Raw genomic sequence first — 17,773 nt, 5'->3', positions numbered from 1 at the left:
CGACGAGGGCCTTGATGGGCCCTTCGGAGGATGCCAAGAGATGCACCGAGGGAAGCTGCAGGCTTGTCTAGGAGGGAGTCAAGCCTGGGACAGCGGCAGGAGAATAGGAAGGTCAAAGAGTAATGAAGGATGAGGGAGGGATTTGGAAGGGCAGAGTATCCGAGAGAGAGGAGATGAAAGGAGGTGCGACGATAGGAGAGCGGTCAGGCAAGGATAGAGGGAAAAGGGGAAAAAGTGGAAAAGTATTGAATGGCTCGGGCCTGAGCAGCAGCCACAGTGCGCACATGAATGGACACGGGGAAAAGCTCAGGTTATATCGGCCTGGTTACATGTGATAATTAATGGGATACATATTGCCTGCCAGCAGGGAATAGGTTGGAGACAATATTGGGGAGACCAGGGTCAAAGTCCGAGGTCCCATGGAGGGACAAAGCTGATGGAAGTAGGACAGGGCCAGCACGGAGCATCGACGAACCGCTGTCCAAATTCAGAGACAGGTGTAGCAGGCGAGTGAAGTTCAGAGGCTATTTGAGGGGCAGAGTTTGAGAAGTGAGGTTGTTGCCGTAGGAATGAGAGTCAGTGGCGGTAAAAGAAGCTGATGGTGAAACAGACCCAAGTTGCAGGTCACCGTAGATCAAAGTGGCAGAGAAAAAGTAAAACCACAAGCCAGCGAGCAGCAAAGCTGGAAGCCGGTAGAACAAGTCACCGGACAGCAAGTGAAACAGCAGGTGTTAGCTATATGCCAACAGCGCTGAAAAACCACTGGAACTAGTTCAAAGGACACACAGCCGCAGTTTCAATTTTTTTTCGCAGCAGAGATGGAGACAAAGCACGTTAATCTTACAGTGCAATCCAATGTAGTTCAGTGCAGACACGTAATCTAAATGTCCGTTGAAGTCCAGGAGATCGGAAACTGATATGAGAAATGAATTCAGCAGCTGAAGACATTGAAGTGACTGAATAGCAGAGCAGAGACACAGCCGCTGAGTCACAGTGTGGTCAGTAGAGCAGCGTAGTCCTGTTGGCGAGGAATCCAGGTGATGGAATCAAGTTTCAGCAAAGTTCCGGCAGGTGAGCGAGCTCTGAGAACAAAGACACGCAAGGTCAGGGAATGGGCGGCGTACTCAGCAGGGACAGCTGTAAACCTGTAGTTTGGCATGAAATGCTTTCACCGTCAGAGCCATGGTATCTTAAGCAATGGGAGAAAGGAGATTGGGGGAAGAAGAGCAAAGGATGGCAATGGATGGCCAAGGATACAGTTGAAGAAAAGAGCAGCTCACTAAGGAGCTGTTAGCCCAGGAGTCATCTTGAATCCAATATTAACCAACCCCACAGTCACTGACACCAATCTCCTCCTGTCTGATATAAACCAACCTCACAGTCACTGACACCAATCTCCTCCTGTCTGATATAAACCAACCTCAGTCACTGACACCAATCTCCTCCTGTCTGATATAAACCCACCCCACAGTCACTGACACCAATCCCCTCCTGTCTGATATAAACCCACCCCACAGTCACTGACACTAATCTCCTCCTGTCTGATATAAACCAACCCCACAGTCACTGACACCATTCTCCTCCTGTCTGATATAAACCCACCCCACAGTCACTGACACCAATCCCCTCCTGTCTGATATAAACCAACCCCACAGTCACTGACACCAATCTCCTCCTGTCTGATATAAACCCACCCCACAGTCACTGACACCAATCCCCTCCTGTCTGATATACACCCACCCCACAGTCACTGACACCAATCTCCTCCTGTCTGATATAAACCAACCCCACAGTCACTGACACCAATCTCCTCCTGTCTGAAATAAACCAACCCCACAGTCACTGACACCAATCTCCTCCTGTCTGAAATAAACCAACCCCACAGTCACTGACACCAATCTCCTCCTGTCTGAAATAAACCAACCCCACAGTCACTGACACCAATCCCCTCCTGTCTGATATAAACCAACCCCACAGTCACTGACACCATTCTCCTCCTGTCTGATATAAACCCACCCCACAGTCACTGACACCAATCTCCTCCTGTCTGATATAAACCAACCCCACAGTCACTGACACCATTCTCCTCCTGTCTGATATAAACCCACCCCACAGTCACTGACACCAATCCCCTCCTGTCTGATATAAACCAACCCCACAGTCACTGATACCAATCCCCTCCTGTCTGATATAAACCAACCCCACAGTCACTGACACCAATCTCCTCCTGTCTGAAATAAACCAACCCCACAGTCACTGACACCAATCTCCTCCTGTCTGAAATAAACCCACCCCACAGTCACTGACACCAATCTCCTCCTGTCTGATATAAACCCACCCCACAGTCACTGACACCAATCTCCTCCTGTCTGATATAAACCCACCCCACAGTCATTGACACCAATCTCCTCCTGACTGCTTGACTGCAATATGATTTTCTAAATGTCCTGCTACTACATCCTTAATGATGGGCTCCAGTATTTTCCCAATGACATGGTAGGCTAACTGGTCTACAGTTTCCTGCTTTCTGTCTCCGTCTCTTGAATAGGAATGTAACATTTGCAGTTTTCCAGTCCGCTGGGACCTCTCCAGAATTCAGGGAATTTTGGTAGATTACAACCAATGCATCCACTATCTCTGCAGCCACTTCTTTTAAGACCCTAGGATGCAAGCCATCAGGTCCAGGGGACTTGTCCACCTTTAGTCCCATTAGTTTGCTTAGTACTTTATCTCTAGTGATAGTGACTGTTTTAAGTCCCCCCTCCCACCACAGTAGCTCCTTGATTATCAACCATTGGGATGTTTTTAGTGTCCTCTAACGTGAAGACCAACACAAAATATTTGTTCAAAATCTCTGCCATTTCCGTGTTTCCCAATATTAATTCTCCAGTCTCATCCTCTAAGGGACCAATGTTTACTTTAGCTGCTCGGTTCCTTTTTATATACCTGTCGAAGCTCTTACTGATATTTCTTGCTAGTTTGCTCTCAACTGCTATCTTTGCGGTCATCATTTTTTTTAGTCGCCCTTTGCTGGTTTCTAACAATTTCCCAATTCTCTGTCCTTCACAACATTGTTTGCCTTTTTTTCAATTTGATACCATCCTTTACTTCCTTAGTTAGCCAGGGATGGTTCAGCCTTCTCGAAGCATCTTTATTTCTCACGAATAAATCTTTGCTGAGAGTTATGAAATATCTCCTTAAATGTTTGCCACTGCATTTCTACAGTCTTACCCTTTAACATACTTTCCCAGTCCACGTGGTGTCAGTGACGCTGGTGTGCCGACAGGGTGGATGAGCGAGTGAATCCCTTCCCACACTCTGAACAGAATGACCTCTCCCCGGTGTGACTGTAGTGATGAGTTTCCAACAGGGATGGGTAATTGAATCCCTTCCCACAGTCCCCACATTTCCACGGTTTCTCCATGGTGCGGGGTGTCCGTGTGTCTCTCCAGGTTGGATGATCAGTTGAAGCCTGGTCCCCACAGAACATGTGAACGGTTTCTCCTCACTGTGAATGATGCAATGTTTTTTCAGGCTGTGTAACTGGTTAAAGCTCTTTCCACCGTCAGTGCACTGGAACAATCTCACTCGGGTGTGTATGTCTCGGTGCTTTTCCAGTCACACTGATGTTTGAAATCTTTTCCCACAGGCAGAACAGGCAAACATTTCTCCTTCCACTTTCAAAGGCCGATGATATTCAGGTCCTGATGAATCGATTGACTCCGTCAGATCTTGATGTGATGTTTGGTTTGAATTTCCCATCTGTAAATCCTCCCCTTCTAATACCCTGTAAAAGAGTTCACAAAAGTCATCACTGTAAGTCCAGGGCAGAAAATCAAAACAGACAATTCCAGCTTCCATGGAATAATCTTTCCTCTCTTGTTCCCACAAATATGTGATCCAATCGAATTAAAAGGCGGCAAAATAAGCAACAAAAGCAAAGGGAACCTTCCCAACTAAACCAGAATGTTGTTCCCAGTGTGTATGAGACACTCCGTACCCTGAGGTGCCACCGGTCACCAAGGCATTAAGGAACCAGTGCACACCGCATATTCCCTCTCCAGGGCCATCCGGGCACCGACAAGACAAAAGACCACAAGAATTAGGCGCAGGAATCGGCCATATGGCCCCTCGGTCCTGCTCCGCCATTCAATAAGATCATGGCTGAACTTCAACCTCAGCTCCACTTTCCTGCCTGATCTCCATATCCCTTGATTCCCCCAGAGTCCAACAATCTATCTATCTCAGTCTTGAATATACTCAACACCCACAGCCCTTTGGGGTGGAGAATTCCAAAGATTTACAAACCTCTGAGTGAAGAAATTCCTCCTCATCTCAGTCTTATATGGCCGACCCCCTTATTCTGAGACTGTGGGCCCTATTTCTAGACTCTCCAGTCGGGGGAAACAACCTCTCAGCATCTACCCTGTCAGTCCCCCTCAGAATTTTACATGTTTCAATGAGATCCCCTCTTATTCTTCTAAACTCCGGAGCGTATAGGCCCATACTGCTCAGTCTCTCCTCATAGGACAATCCCCCTATCCCGGGAATCAATCTGGTGAACCTGCACTGCACTCTCTCTAAGGCAAGTATATCCTTCCTCAGATAAGGAGACCAAAACTGTGCACAGTACTGCAGGTGTGGTCTCACCAAGGCCTTGTACAATTGTAGCAAGACTTCCTTACTCTTGTACTCCAACCCCCTGGCAATAAAGGCCCACATGCCTTTCTGATTGCTTGCCGTACCTGCATGCCAGCGCTCTGTGTTTCCTGTACGAGGACACCTAAATCTCTCTGAACACTAACATTTATTAGTTTTTCACCATTTAAAAAATATTCCGTTTTTCTATTCTTCCTACCAAAGTGAACAACCTCACATTTCCCCACATTATACTCCATCTGCCACCTTATTGCCCACTCTCTTGACCTGTCCATATCTCTTTGCAGGCTCTTTGCGTCCTCCTCACAGCGTACTTTCCCACCTGGCTTTGTATCGTCAGCAAACTTGGATACATTGTACTTGATCCCTTCATCCAAGTCTTTAATACAGATTGTAAATAGCTGAGGCCAAAGCAAAGCTAAGACCAAAGCTGACCGATCCTTGCAGTACCCCACTAGTTACAGCCCGCCAACCGGAACATGGCCCGTGTATCCCGACTCTCTGTCCGTTAACCAATCCTCTATCCGTGCTAATATATTACCCCCAACTCCGTGAGCTCTCAATTAGCATTTTATGTGGCACATCAAATGCGTTTTAGAAATCCTGCAACATTACAGCCACTGGTTCCCCTTCATCCACCCTGCTGCTGACATCCTCAAAAAGCTTAATAAATGTATTAAAGACGATTTCCCTCCCACAAGACCATGTTGAGTGCAGACTCAGAGCCTGATTTTCTCAGTGCCCTGTTACACTTGTGTAGTAATGGATTGCAGCATTTCCCCCAAGGACTGATGTCAGACTAACTGGCCCCGAGTTGCCCGTTTTCTCTCTCCCTCCTTCCCTGACCGTGGAGGAGAGGCAGGCAGCCAGAGTGAGCCAGCCCCTGGGCCTGTCACCGCGGGGGGGGCAAACCCGGCCTCAGCCTGTGGGCTGTGATTGGGGCCTGAGGCCTGCAGCGGGTGTGGGTGAAGCTCCCCGGCCCACCCGCGGGTCCACACCCTCCGCCGCCCCCACAATCTCCTCCCGCCTCCCCGAAGGGTCTGACCCACTCGAGCTCGGGGCAAACGCCGGAGCCGCAGGTTGTTGTTGGGGGCCTGAGGCCTACCCCGGGTGTTTAGAAAGCCTCCCCGCCGGTTCCGGGGCTTCCTGCTTCCTGCGCCGCCGCTTCCTCCTCCTCCCCGCTCCGGAACCTTCTCTCCGCCTCCGGCTGTTGGGAGGCGGGCGCACTCGAGGGGCACGTGACCCGGGCCCACGGCCTGATTGACAGGAGCTCCCGACCAATGGGGAGCGAGAACGCGGGAACAGTGGGCGGGCGGCCGAGGTTGACGCGCGCTGGAATGTGTGACATCTTGAAAAGTGCAGACGTCATGACGTCAGTGCAACTTGGTTTTCCTGAGTGAGGGAGGCTGGGGGTCAAGGTTGATTTGATTCTGTGCTGACCCTTGACCTCCCTTGCTCCCCAGTGCAGACCAGGAGATGTTGCACATTCCAGCTGCTCACTGTGGGGGTTGTCAGCGGATCCCAGCCTGGGCTGCAGTTGGGGAGACTGCAGTTAACCTCAGTGCCCTGGGCTCCTGCTACTGATCACTGTCCACTCACCCCAGCAGCAAAGGCCAAGTCTGCAAAGGGGGCGTTGTTTTGGACTGTGATGCCCCCAAGGTTGAATAGGCTGCCAACAATCACTGCATACACTCACACATTGGCCCTTTGGATGGGGGCTAGGAGTGTGGGAAATTGCGCTCCGCTTCCATTGAGGAGTGGTAAGGCCAATTCTGCGGCGGGAACAGGACTTCCACGCTGGGGGCTAAAATTCCCGGCCCCAGAAGGCTGCCGCCCCCAAGATGAGAGCCTGTGTGGGGAGGCAGAGGGAAGTGGAGGGGAGACGGGGGCGGGGGATGGAGGGGAGAGTGGTGGAGGTGGGGGGGGCGGAGAAACCCAGGGCGGGGGATGGGAGGGGCCACATTGCAGCGGAGGTCTGGGGGGGGCGAAGTGTGTTGGAGGGGCGGACCTGGGGGCTCTGTGCCTCGGTGCGGGGAGTGTTCAGAGTGGGGTGGACGGGTTGACTGCGCAGATGGCGGTTGGTGGATGTGGTGTGGTTGGCATCGGGGGGGTGTGGCTCCGGGGTGGGCGGGGCTGGGGGCTCGACATCCGAGGGTGTTCGGCATTTGGGAAGGATTCTGACGGGAAGGGGCAGGTTGTGTGCGGGGGGAGTGTTCCCGGTGTTGGGTGGGTCCGGAGCTGGGGTGGGGGGGGTGGGGGGACGTTCTTGAGATGGGGGGTGGGTTGTTTGGGACTGGGATGGGGAGAGACTTCTTCACTCGGGGAGTTGTTGGCCTGTGGGTTTCCCTGCCACGGAGAGTTGTTGATGCCGGTTCATTGGATGTGTTCGGGAGGGAGTTGGATGTGGTCCTTGCGGTTGGGGGGGTCGGCGGGTGTGGAGCGGGCGTGGGGGGGGGGGTGGTGCTGCGGTGGGTGATCAGCCATGATCTTGTTGAATGGCGGTGCAGCCTCGAAGGGCCGAATGGCCTACTCCTGCACCTATTTTCTATGTTTCTATATTTCTACCAGTGATTGTGGAACTCCTCACTATAGAGGAATAGGAGGATATGTTGATAGGGTGGGAGGAGGTTCGTGTGGAGTTTAAACCACGACATGGACCAGTTGGGCTGAATGGCCTGTTTCTATGCTGCACATTCTATATAATACCATGAAAGGTCAAATCAAGGGAATCAGCAAAAACAAAAACAAAAACTTGTATTTATATCATGCCTTTAATGTGTAAAACGTCCTGAAGAATTTCACAGAGTATTATAAGACAAAAACATAACACCAAGCCACATAAGCAGATATCAGGACAGGTGACCAAAAGCTTGGTCAAAGACAGAGGTTTTCAGGAGCAGATTAAAGGAGGAATGAGAGGTGGAGAGGTTTTAGAGATTGGGGTCGAGGCAACAGAAGGTTGAGCGATTACCATCAGGGATGCTCAAAAAGGCAGAATTAGAGGCAAGCAGATATCTCAGCGGTTGTGGGGCTGGGGGAGATTACAGAGATAGGGAGGGGCGAGGCCATGGAGGGATCTGAAAACAAGCATGAATATTTTGAAATTGAGGCGTTGCTTAACCAGGAAGAATGTAGGTCAACGATGCTTCACCAGCATTCTAGGCACACTCGCCTTCCCTCGTTCACCTGGACCTTGCTGGCTGCGATATTTCATCCTGCGACCTCGCTTCCACTTGCTTCTGCAAAAAAAAAAAAGGAAAAATAGCACCGCTCTGTGAGAGGTCTTCCCTCCACAGCTCAAACTTAGGTTATATGGATTACATTTCCCTTCCTGAATGCTTGAGCAGCAACTCCTATCTATTTAGATAGTCAATTTTATTTTCACACAAACCTATGTCCAGCCTTTGTGATTGAACAATACAAAAGGTGTCTACAATGTGTTTGCTGCAAGTTCTTTATCTTCCCTCTCGAGCAATCTGTCGTGGAAGATAACACATGATTCCAAATCATTCATTCCAGGCATTTTTTTCAAAAAGTCTTACATTCAATTTTGTCACCATGCTGTGGTATTCAAGATCCATTACTGCAGATAAGAAGTTGAACATAACTGGAGTTCTTCTTTTTGTTCCAGCAAAGATCAAGGTCGTTTACACCTTGAAGTTATTGCCATAGTAAAGGACCCTCTCGGTAACTTTGCACAATCATCATCATCATAGACAGTCCCTCGAAATGAAGATGACTTGTTTCTATGCCGAAAAGGGATGAGTTCACAGGTTTTTCAATGAAGGACCTAATATTCTGGATCCCAAACTACATCCTGAAGGGTGGAAGATGCCTGTGCATGGATTTTTTTAACGTGTGGTTGCACACCAGCCACCCCTACTATTCCAACTGCTCGCCCCAACCCCTCCTCCACCCCCTCACCCCAAGCCCCCTCACCCCAACCCCCCTCACCCCAAACCCCTCACCCCAAATCCCTCACCCCAACCCCTCCTTCACTCCCTGACCCCAACCTCTCCTTCACCCCCTCACCCCAACCCCTCCTTCACTCCCTCACCCCAACCCCCTGCACCTCAACCCCCCTCACCACAACCCCTCCTTCACCCCCTCACTCCAACCCCCCTCACCCCCTCACCCCAACCACCCTCATCCCAATCCCTCCTTCACTCCCTCACCCCAACCCCCCTCACCCCAACCTCTCCTTCACTCCCTCACCCCAACCCCCTCACCCCAATCTCTCCTTCACTCCCTCACCCCAACCCACCTCGCCCCAACCCCCCTCACCCCAACCCCTCCTTTAATCCCTCACCCCAACTCCCCTCACCCCAACTCCCCTCACCCCAACCCCTCCTTAACCCCCCTCACCCCAACCCCTCCTTCACCCACTCACCCCAACCCCCCTCACTCCAACGCCCCTCACCCCAGTCCCTCCTTCACCCCCTTGCCCCAACCCCCCTCACCCCAACCCTCCTCACTCCTACTCTGCAACCCCCCTCACCCCAAGCCCCCTCACACCAAACCCTCCTTCACCCCAACCCCTATTTCACACATACAATTTCATTTTGACCATCACTTCGACCAATGATCCACACTGGAGGTAAATATCAGGAGCTTCTGTGTGATGGTGAGGTGATCACTGGACAATAAAGCTGAGAGACTGGTGGGGGGCTGCTCATTATCCTCGGTGTGATTTAATCCCCTTTCCCACTGAATACTGTGGATAGACATGGTCACCTTGGTAACAGAATGGTCAGTGTGACATCACTTTCTAAACAAGACCACACAAGACAATGGGTTATCAATAAATGGTAAAGGTATTAAACAGTCTGCAATTACATTGGAAATAAAATGCTGGAAAATAATTGGTGAAGATAATTTATCTCTGGAATTGACTAGCAAACATTAAAAATGATGTGCTCTGTATACACAAACACTATATATATATATATAAAGAAAAAAACATGCTATATATATATATATATATGCTATGATATATATAGACTTTGTGTGCTTATTTCAGTTGTTCTGTGTAACCTGATGCGATCAACATTCTATGATCTTTAGCTCATCCGGCGGTGCTTGGTGGATCAGGATATAAAGAGACCGCGCGCTGTTCCTCCTCCCACTGTCTGGGGGAATGGGGCAGATATTTAAAGGGGCAGGGACTCCCCTTTCTCTGCCTCATTATAGTTAAAGGGACAGTCCAGTTTATCTTGGGGTGTCGGAGGACTTCACTAACAGAGCTCCCATCAACAGTCGCTCCTTTCTGTACTGTGCAGTGATTGTAAAGCTGTCTATTTCAGTGACTTGAGCCTTTCTAAAATGTCTCACTGTGTTTGATGATCCACTTGCATAATTTGGAAAGATTTCAGAATTGTGCAGTGTGATGAAGGTGTTGGTTAAAGGTGGAGTCAAATTTGTTTCAAAATATTCTGTTCTAACCCTCCTCCAACCCCCCAAATTTTAGAACACTGCAATACTGACTGGGAAGTTCCCAAGTTCGATCCATGATCTGGGCTGTGAGTTGACCTCAGCCAAGGCAGCAGTTCAGGGATTATAATTGTCCTCAGTACCACTGCGATAAATATGAGTAAAAATCAGCCAGTGTCCCTACTGTTCATACCGATCCAGTGACCTCAACTGGGAAGTGTGTGGGTGTCATTTGAGGACAGGATTTGAAGCTGTGATGCCTACCACAGTGGAAATCCTGCTGGCACTCATTGAGTCGACTGACGGTGAGGCACTAGAGGTTAACTACTGTCTGTAGAATTGCACACAGCCAGATTCAGCATTTTCTGGAGATAATAAATCTCAGATGATGAAAGGAATGTTGAATTTAGACAGTGAGGATGGAGGGAGAGTGTCTAGAATAATGAATTTACAGCTTAGGGGGGGACAGGAGGAGATAGAATGTTGTGTAGAATCTAGAATTGTCTGTTCTGAATTTCTATCCTGTATTTAAAGTAATAATGTTTGTAAGCACCATTTATTTGCAGGATATTAGAAGGGGAAGATCTGCAGCTGGGAAACTCAAACCAAACATTGCGTCAAGATTTGACAGATTCCCGGATTAATCAAGATCACCTTATCATCAGCTTTTGTAAAAACATCAATCACAACGGGGAGAAACAGGACACATGTTGTGTGTGTGGATGCACCTTCAACCAATCGTTCAGCCTGTGAGACTCGTGCACCCACCTGACTCAACACTGTAAATGTGGGGACAGTGGGAATGGATGCTGTTGTACATGGAAAGTGATTCGGTCGCTCATCTCACCAACAGACATTTGAGGAATTAGATAACAGACTTTCTCCTGTGAATATAGAGCTGGTTTATTGGGTTGTAATGTGTTTACTTATTCATCTTGTTGACTCTAAGTCTTTGCCAATTATTTGATGTGATTGGTTTACATGTACGTATTTTTAAAAATATGTTTGCTGAGTGGATTCAAATACAAATTGAAACCAGGTTTGCAGGCGTGATGCTCCATTCACACATCGAAGGTGAGAGAGATGCTGTGGGGCAGATGCTCAGTCCAGTATCTGAAGGTGATTAACAGACTGGGTTTTATGTTTAGTGATCCTGGGCGTGTTACCAACACCTTCCCTGGATACCAAGGTTAGGAGATCAACTCTGGAAGGTATGGGAAACTGGGACTTGCCCCTGAAAGTAACCAAAGGTATAAGAACTGAAATAATCCAAAGTTAGAGAGGAGATACGGCACAAAATGGAGCAGTCAGTAACGGGATGTCAATTAGTCTCTTCTTATTTTGGAGTCATCAAATATCGACACACTCTGTTATTTGAAATATCAAAATATTAAATTCCAGCCCAGTTATAGGGGTTATGAACATCAGCAGAAACAATCCCCAACTGACAGAATGAACATGATTCAGTTAGGATGTGATTAACAGCAGCAGTAACAGTAGAAACCAACCCCTGCAGTCACTTGTGACCTTGCTGGTGTCTCAGCAGGTCGGATGAATGAGTGAATCCCTTCCCACACTCAGAGCAGGTGAACAGCCTCTCGCCAGTGTGACTGTAACGATGCATTGCCAGCTTACAAGGTTGGGTTCAGTTCTGCACCCGCTGTGCGCAGAGTGAGAATAAACTAAATGAGCTGCTGATTTTCTCTGCTGGCCCAATAGGGTGAGCCCATGCTGGTCCAATAGGGTGAGCTATGCTGGCCGAATAGGATGAGCCCGGGCTGGCCCAATAGGGTGAGCAAGGGCTGGCCCAATAGGGTGAGCAAGGGCTGGACCAATAGGGTGATGTAATGAGCAGAACTGTGTGAGTACTCCAGCTGTGTCCTAACTTGTGTTTTACACAGTTCTAGCATAACCTCCAGAGGGAGATGGGAGTCTGGAACTTACTGCCTGAAAGAATAGTCGAGGCAGAAACCCTCATCGCATTTACAAAAGTACTTGGATATGCACCGGAAGTGCGTTAACCAACAGGGCTACGGACCAAGAGCTGGAAAGTGGGATTAGGCTGGATAGCTCTTTTTCGGCCGCACATACATGATAGGCCTAATGTCCTCGTTCTGTGTTGTAAACTGCAATGATTCCATGTCACCAATCCTCTCCTGTCTGAAAAAACCAACCCCACAGTCACTGACACCAATCCTCTCCTGTCTGAAAAAACCAACCCCACAGTCACTGACACCAATCCCCTCCTGTCTGATATAAACCAACCCCACAGTCACTGACACCAATCCCCTCCTGTCTGATATAAACCAACCCCACAGTCACTGACACCAATCCCCTCCTGTCTGATATAATGTTGTGAAAGACAGTGGAAGGCCAGAAGATTGGGAATTTTTTAGAAACCAGCAAAGGACGACAATAAAATGATAAAGACAGAAAAGATAGCATTAGAACAAACTAGCAAAAAATATAAAAACAGACAGTAAGAGCAGCTACAGGTATATAAAAGGGAAATGAGTAGCTAAAGTAAACGTTGGTCCCTTAGAGGATGAGACTAAAGAATTAATAACGGGAAACACGGATATGGCAGAGATTGTGAACAAATATTTTGTATTGTTCTTCACGGTAGAGGACACTAAAAACATCCCATAATCGAGCTATTGCGGTGGTGAGGGTGGGGTGAGGGGGGACTTAAAACAGTCACTATCACTAGAGATAAAGTACTCAGCAAACAAATGGGACTAAAGGTGGACAAATCCCCCGGACCTGATGGCATACATCCGAAGGTCTTAAAAGAAGTGGCTGCAGAGATAGTGGATGTACTGGTTGTAATCTACCAAAATTACTTGAATTCTGGAGAGGTCCCAGCAGACTGGAAAACTTCAAATGTAACACCCCTATTCAAGTAAGGAGGGAGGCAGAGAGCAGGAAACCATAGACCAGTTAGCCTACCATTGGTCATTGGGAAAATACTGGAATCCATCATTAAGGAATTAGTTGCAGGACATTTAGAAAATCATGTTGCAGTCAAGCAGAGTCAGCATGGTTTTATGAAAGGAAAATCATGGTTAATACATTTGCTGGAGTTGCTTGGCGATTAAATGAGCAGAGTGCATAAAGGAATACCAGTTGAAGTTGTATATTTGCATTTCCAGAAAGCATTCGATAAGGTGCCACACAAAAGGTTACTGCACAAGTTAAGAGCTCACGGGATTGGAGGTAATATATCAGAATGGATAGAGGATTGGCTAAGTAACAGAAAACAGAGAGTCGGTATAAATGGGTAATTTTCCAGTTCGCAAACTGTAACTAGTGGGGTGCTGCAGGGATCAGTGCTGGGACCTCAACTATTTACAATTTATATTAATGACTTGGATGAAGGGACCAAGTGTAACACAGTCAAATTTGCTGATGATACAAAGATAGGTGGGAAACCAAGTTGTGAGGAAGATGCAAAGAATCTAGAAAGGGATATGGATAGGATAATGAGGTACCAACGTTATAGGTAAAAAATGGGATGAGGTCCAACAAGCTGAATTTAGGGAGCTCGGAGTTAAATTAAAAAGTAGGACCTCAAAGGTAGTAATCTCAGGATTGTTACCAGGTCCACATGCTAGTCAGAGTAGAAATAGCAGGATAGTTAAGCTGAATACGTTTCTTGAGGAATGGTGCAAGAGGAAGGGATTCAAATTCCTAGGACATTGGAACCGGTTCTGGGGGAGGTGGGACCATGACAACCGGTCTGCACCTGGGCAGGACCGGAACTGATGTCCTAGGGGGAGTGTTTGCTCGTGCTGTTGGGGTGGGTTTAAACTAATACAGCAGGGGGATGGGAATCTATGCAGGGAGACAGAGTAAAATGGGGGCAGAAGCAAAAGGTAGAAAGGAGATAAGGAAAAGTGGAGGGCAGAGAAATCAAAGGCAAAAATCAAAAAGGGCCACATTACAACATAATTCTAAAAGAACAAAGAGTGTTAAAAAAACAAGCCTGAAGACTGTGTTTCAATGTGAGGAGCATTCATAATAAGGTGCAGATAGCTGTTAACGGGTATGATGTAATTGGGATTACGGAGACATGGCTACAGGGTGACCAAGGCTGGTAACTCAACATCCAGGGGTATTCAATATTCAGGAAGGTTAGACAGAAAGGAAAAGGAGGTGGGGTAGTGTTGCTGGTTAAAGAGGAGATTAACACAATAGTAAGAAGGACCTTAGCTTGGATGATGTGGAATCATCGGTCATTGGCAAAATACTGGATGTCTCGAACTACATCCTGAAGGGAGAAAGATGCCTGTGCATGGATTTTTTTAACGTGTGGTGGCCGTTGCACACCAGCCACCACACGGGCTTGACAGAGCTAGGTCTTGGTCCAGTGGCAAAGATTAACCAGGACGAATGAAGACCAGCTCTGCTGCATGGACCTAGTGCGCAAACATAGAAACATAGAAACATAGAAAATAGGTGCAGGAGTAGGCCATTCGGCCCTTCTAGCCTGCACCGCCATTCAATGAGTTCATGGCTGAACATTCAACTTCAGTACCCCATTCCTGCTTTCTCGCCATACCCCTTGATCCCCCTAGTAGTAAGGACCTCATCTAACTCCTTTTTGAATATATTTAGTGAATTGGCCTCAACAACTTTCTGTGGTAGAGAATTCCACAGGTTCACCACTCTCTGGGTGAAGAAGTTCCTCTGCATCTCGGTCCTAAATGGCTTACCCCTTATCCTTAGACTGTGACCTCTGGTTCTGGACTTCCCCAACATTGGGAACATTCTTCCTGCATCTAACCTGTCTAACCCCGTCAGAATTTTAAATGTTTCTATGAGGTCCCCTCTCATTCTTCTGAACTCCAGTGAACACAAGCCCAGTTGATTGGGCATTGGTGAGGCCACACCTGGAGTATTGTGTACAGTTTTGGTCTCCTAACCTGAGGAAGGACATTCTTGCTATTGAGGGAGTGCAGCGAAGGTTCACCAGACTGATTCCTGGGATGGCAGGGCTGACATATGAAGAAAGACTGGATCGACTAGGCTTATATTCACTGCAATTTAGAAGAATGAGAGGGGATCTCATGGAAACATATAAAATTCTGACGGGATTGGACAGGTTAGATGCAGGAAGAATGTTCCGGATGTTCGGGAAGTCCAGAACCAGGGGTCACAGTCTAAGGATAAGGGATAAGCCAATTAAGACTGAGATGAGGAGAAACTTCTTCACTCAGAGAATTGTGAACCTGTGGAATTCTCGACCACAGAAAGTTGTTCAGGCCAGTTCGTTAGATATATTCAAAAGGGGGTTAGATGTGGCCCTTACAGCTAAAGGGATCAAGGGGTATGGGGAGAAAGCATTAAATGGTGGTGCAGGCTCGAAGGGCCGAATGGCCTACTCCTGCACATATTTTCTATGTTTCTGTGAGCGAGCAAAAATCTGGCAGTTGGACTATAATGTGGTAAAATGTCAGCTTATCCCCTTTGGTAGGAAAAAGAAAAAACAAAATTATTATTTAAATGAGGACTATTGCGAAATGCTGTTGTACAGATGGATCTGGGGATTCTTATACCTGAAACTCAAAAAGTTAGCGTGCAGGTAAAGCAAGTAATCAGGAAGGCAAATGGAATGCTGGCCTTTATTGCAAGGAGGATGGAGTATGAAAGTAGGGAAGTCCTGCTACACCTGTACAGGGCATTGGTAAGACCACACCTGGAGTACTGCGCATAGTTTTGGTCTGGACTTGTCTCTATTCCCGTGCCGAGGGGATTGCTACACCAGACGGGAGGAGCAACATTTAGGGACACGGATTCCCCACCAATTCCATTCCCTTTCTTTCTGGTGGATAATGGAGGGGCCACTGTGTGCAATGTGCAAGTCAGTAAGAATTGTCAGTAAGCTCTTTCTAATTGGACATTTTATTCAGTAGAAACTTTCACACACTATTGCAGATTTTGTACCAAAAATCAATTTAGGATTAAAGTAAAAGTTCATAATTTTATTGCAAACTAACTTTCTGTTGAGAGTTGCTGAATTAAGGGGAAAGATAACACACAGCGTTTCTTAAATGGACACTGCAGCCCCGAGAACACAATCAGCAATATATCCAGAATATTAAAGTCCAGCCCAGTTATAGGGTTATTAACATCAGCAGAAACAAACCCCAACTGTCAGAATGAACATGATTCAGTCGGGATGTGATTAACAGCAGCAATAACAGCAGATTCCAACCCCTGCAGTCACTTGTGAACTCGCTGGTGTCTCAGCAGGTGGGATGACCGAGTGAATCGCTTCCCACACTCAGAGCAGGTGAATGGCCTCTCCCCAGTGTGAACTCGCTGGTGTTTCACCAGGTTGGATGAACAAGTGAATCCCTTCCCACACTCAGAGCAGGTGAATGGCCTCTCCCCAGTGTGAACTCGCTGGTGTGTCAGCAGGGTGGATGACCGAGTGAATCGCTTCCCACACTCAGAGCAGGTGAATGACCTCTCTCCAGTGTGAACTCGCTGGTGTGTCAGCAGGTGGGATGACCGAGTGAATCGCTTCCCACACTCAGAGCAGGTGAATGGCCTCTCCCCAGTGTGAACTCGCTGGTGTTTCACCAGGTTGGATGAACAAGTGAATCCCTTCCCACACTCAGAGCAGGTGAATGGCCTCTCCCCAGTGTGAACTCGCTGGTGTGTCAGCAGGGTGGATGACCGAGTGAATCGCTTCCCACACTCAGAGCAGGTGAATGACCTCTCTCCAGTGTGAACTCGCTGGTGTGTCAGCCGGTTGGATGACTGAGTAAATCCCTTCCCACACTCAGAGCAGGTGAACGGCCTCTCCCCAGTATGAACTCGCTGGTGTTTCAGGAGGTCAGATGACCGAGTGAATCCCTTCCCACACTCAGAGCAGGTGAATGGCCTCTCCCCGGTGTGAACTCGCTGGTGTATCAGCAGTGTGGATGAAGTAACGAATCCCATCCCACACTCTGAGCACATGAACGGCCTCTCCCCAGTGTGAACTCGCTGGTGTGTCAGCAGGTGGGATGAACAAGTGAATCCCTTCCCACACTCAGAGCAGGTAAATGGCCTCTCCCCAGTGTGAACTCGCTGGTGTTTCAGCAGTTGGGATGAACAAGTGAATCCCTTCCCACACTCAGAGCAGGTGAATGGCCTCTCCCCAGTGTGAACTCGCTGGTGTATCCGCAGGTGGGATGACTGAGTAAATCCCTTCCCACACTCAGAGCAGGTGAACGGTCTCTCCCCGGAGTGAACTCGCCGGTGAGCTACAAGTTGGGATGACCCAGTGAATCCCTTCCCACACTCGGAGCAGGTGAACGGCCTCTCCCCAGTGTGACTGCGTCGATGAATTTCCAGCGTCGAAGGTGATCTGAATACCTTCCCACAGTCACCACATTTCCACGGTTTCTCCATGGTGCGGGTATCCTTGTGACTCTCCATGGTTGGACGATGGGTTGAAGCCTCGCCCATACACACAACTCGTTTACAGTTTCTTCGCGCTTTGAATGGTGCGATGTTTTTTCAGGCTGTGTAACTGGTTAAAGCTCTTTCCACAGGCAGTGCACTAGAACACTCTCACTCGGGTATGTGTGTGTCTCGGTGCTTTTCCAGTCACACTGATGTTTGAAATCTTTCCCAACAGACAGAACAGGCAAACATTTCTCCTTCCACTTTCAAAGGCCGATGATATTCA

At 48.2% G+C, this 17,773-nt stretch overlaps 1 protein-coding gene across 10 annotated transcripts in view; it reads right to left on the bottom strand.

Moving 5' to 3' along the window:
• The window catches only part of LOC139247114 (zinc finger protein 432-like), a 199,772-nt gene extending 193,873 nt beyond the window's left edge, over positions 1-5,899 (bottom strand). For 3 of the 10 annotated variants that reach the window (XR_011590821.1, XR_011590822.1, XR_011590820.1), the window contains exons 1-2: positions 5,765-5,892; positions 3,232-3,787 (exon numbers count right to left, since the gene is read on the bottom strand). The gene's annotated coding sequence lies outside the window, so the exon portion shown is untranslated. Of the gene's footprint in view, positions 1-789; positions 1,083-3,231; positions 3,788-4,745; positions 5,604-5,708 lie in introns of those variants that run through there. The other 7 variants (XR_011590823.1, XR_011590819.1, XR_011590824.1 and 4 more) reach the window with 7 other exon arrangements.
• Positions 5,900-17,773: the final 11,874 nt, after the last annotated feature.

The sequence above is a fragment of the Pristiophorus japonicus genome, unplaced genomic scaffold (assembly GCF_044704955.1).
Source record: "Pristiophorus japonicus isolate sPriJap1 unplaced genomic scaffold, sPriJap1.hap1 HAP1_SCAFFOLD_258, whole genome shotgun sequence".
NCBI classification, from domain to species: Eukaryota; Metazoa; Chordata; class Chondrichthyes; family Pristiophoridae; genus Pristiophorus; species Pristiophorus japonicus.
The sequence above is the reverse complement of the archived record's forward strand: the minus strand, read 5'-3'. Positions and strand labels throughout refer to the sequence as shown.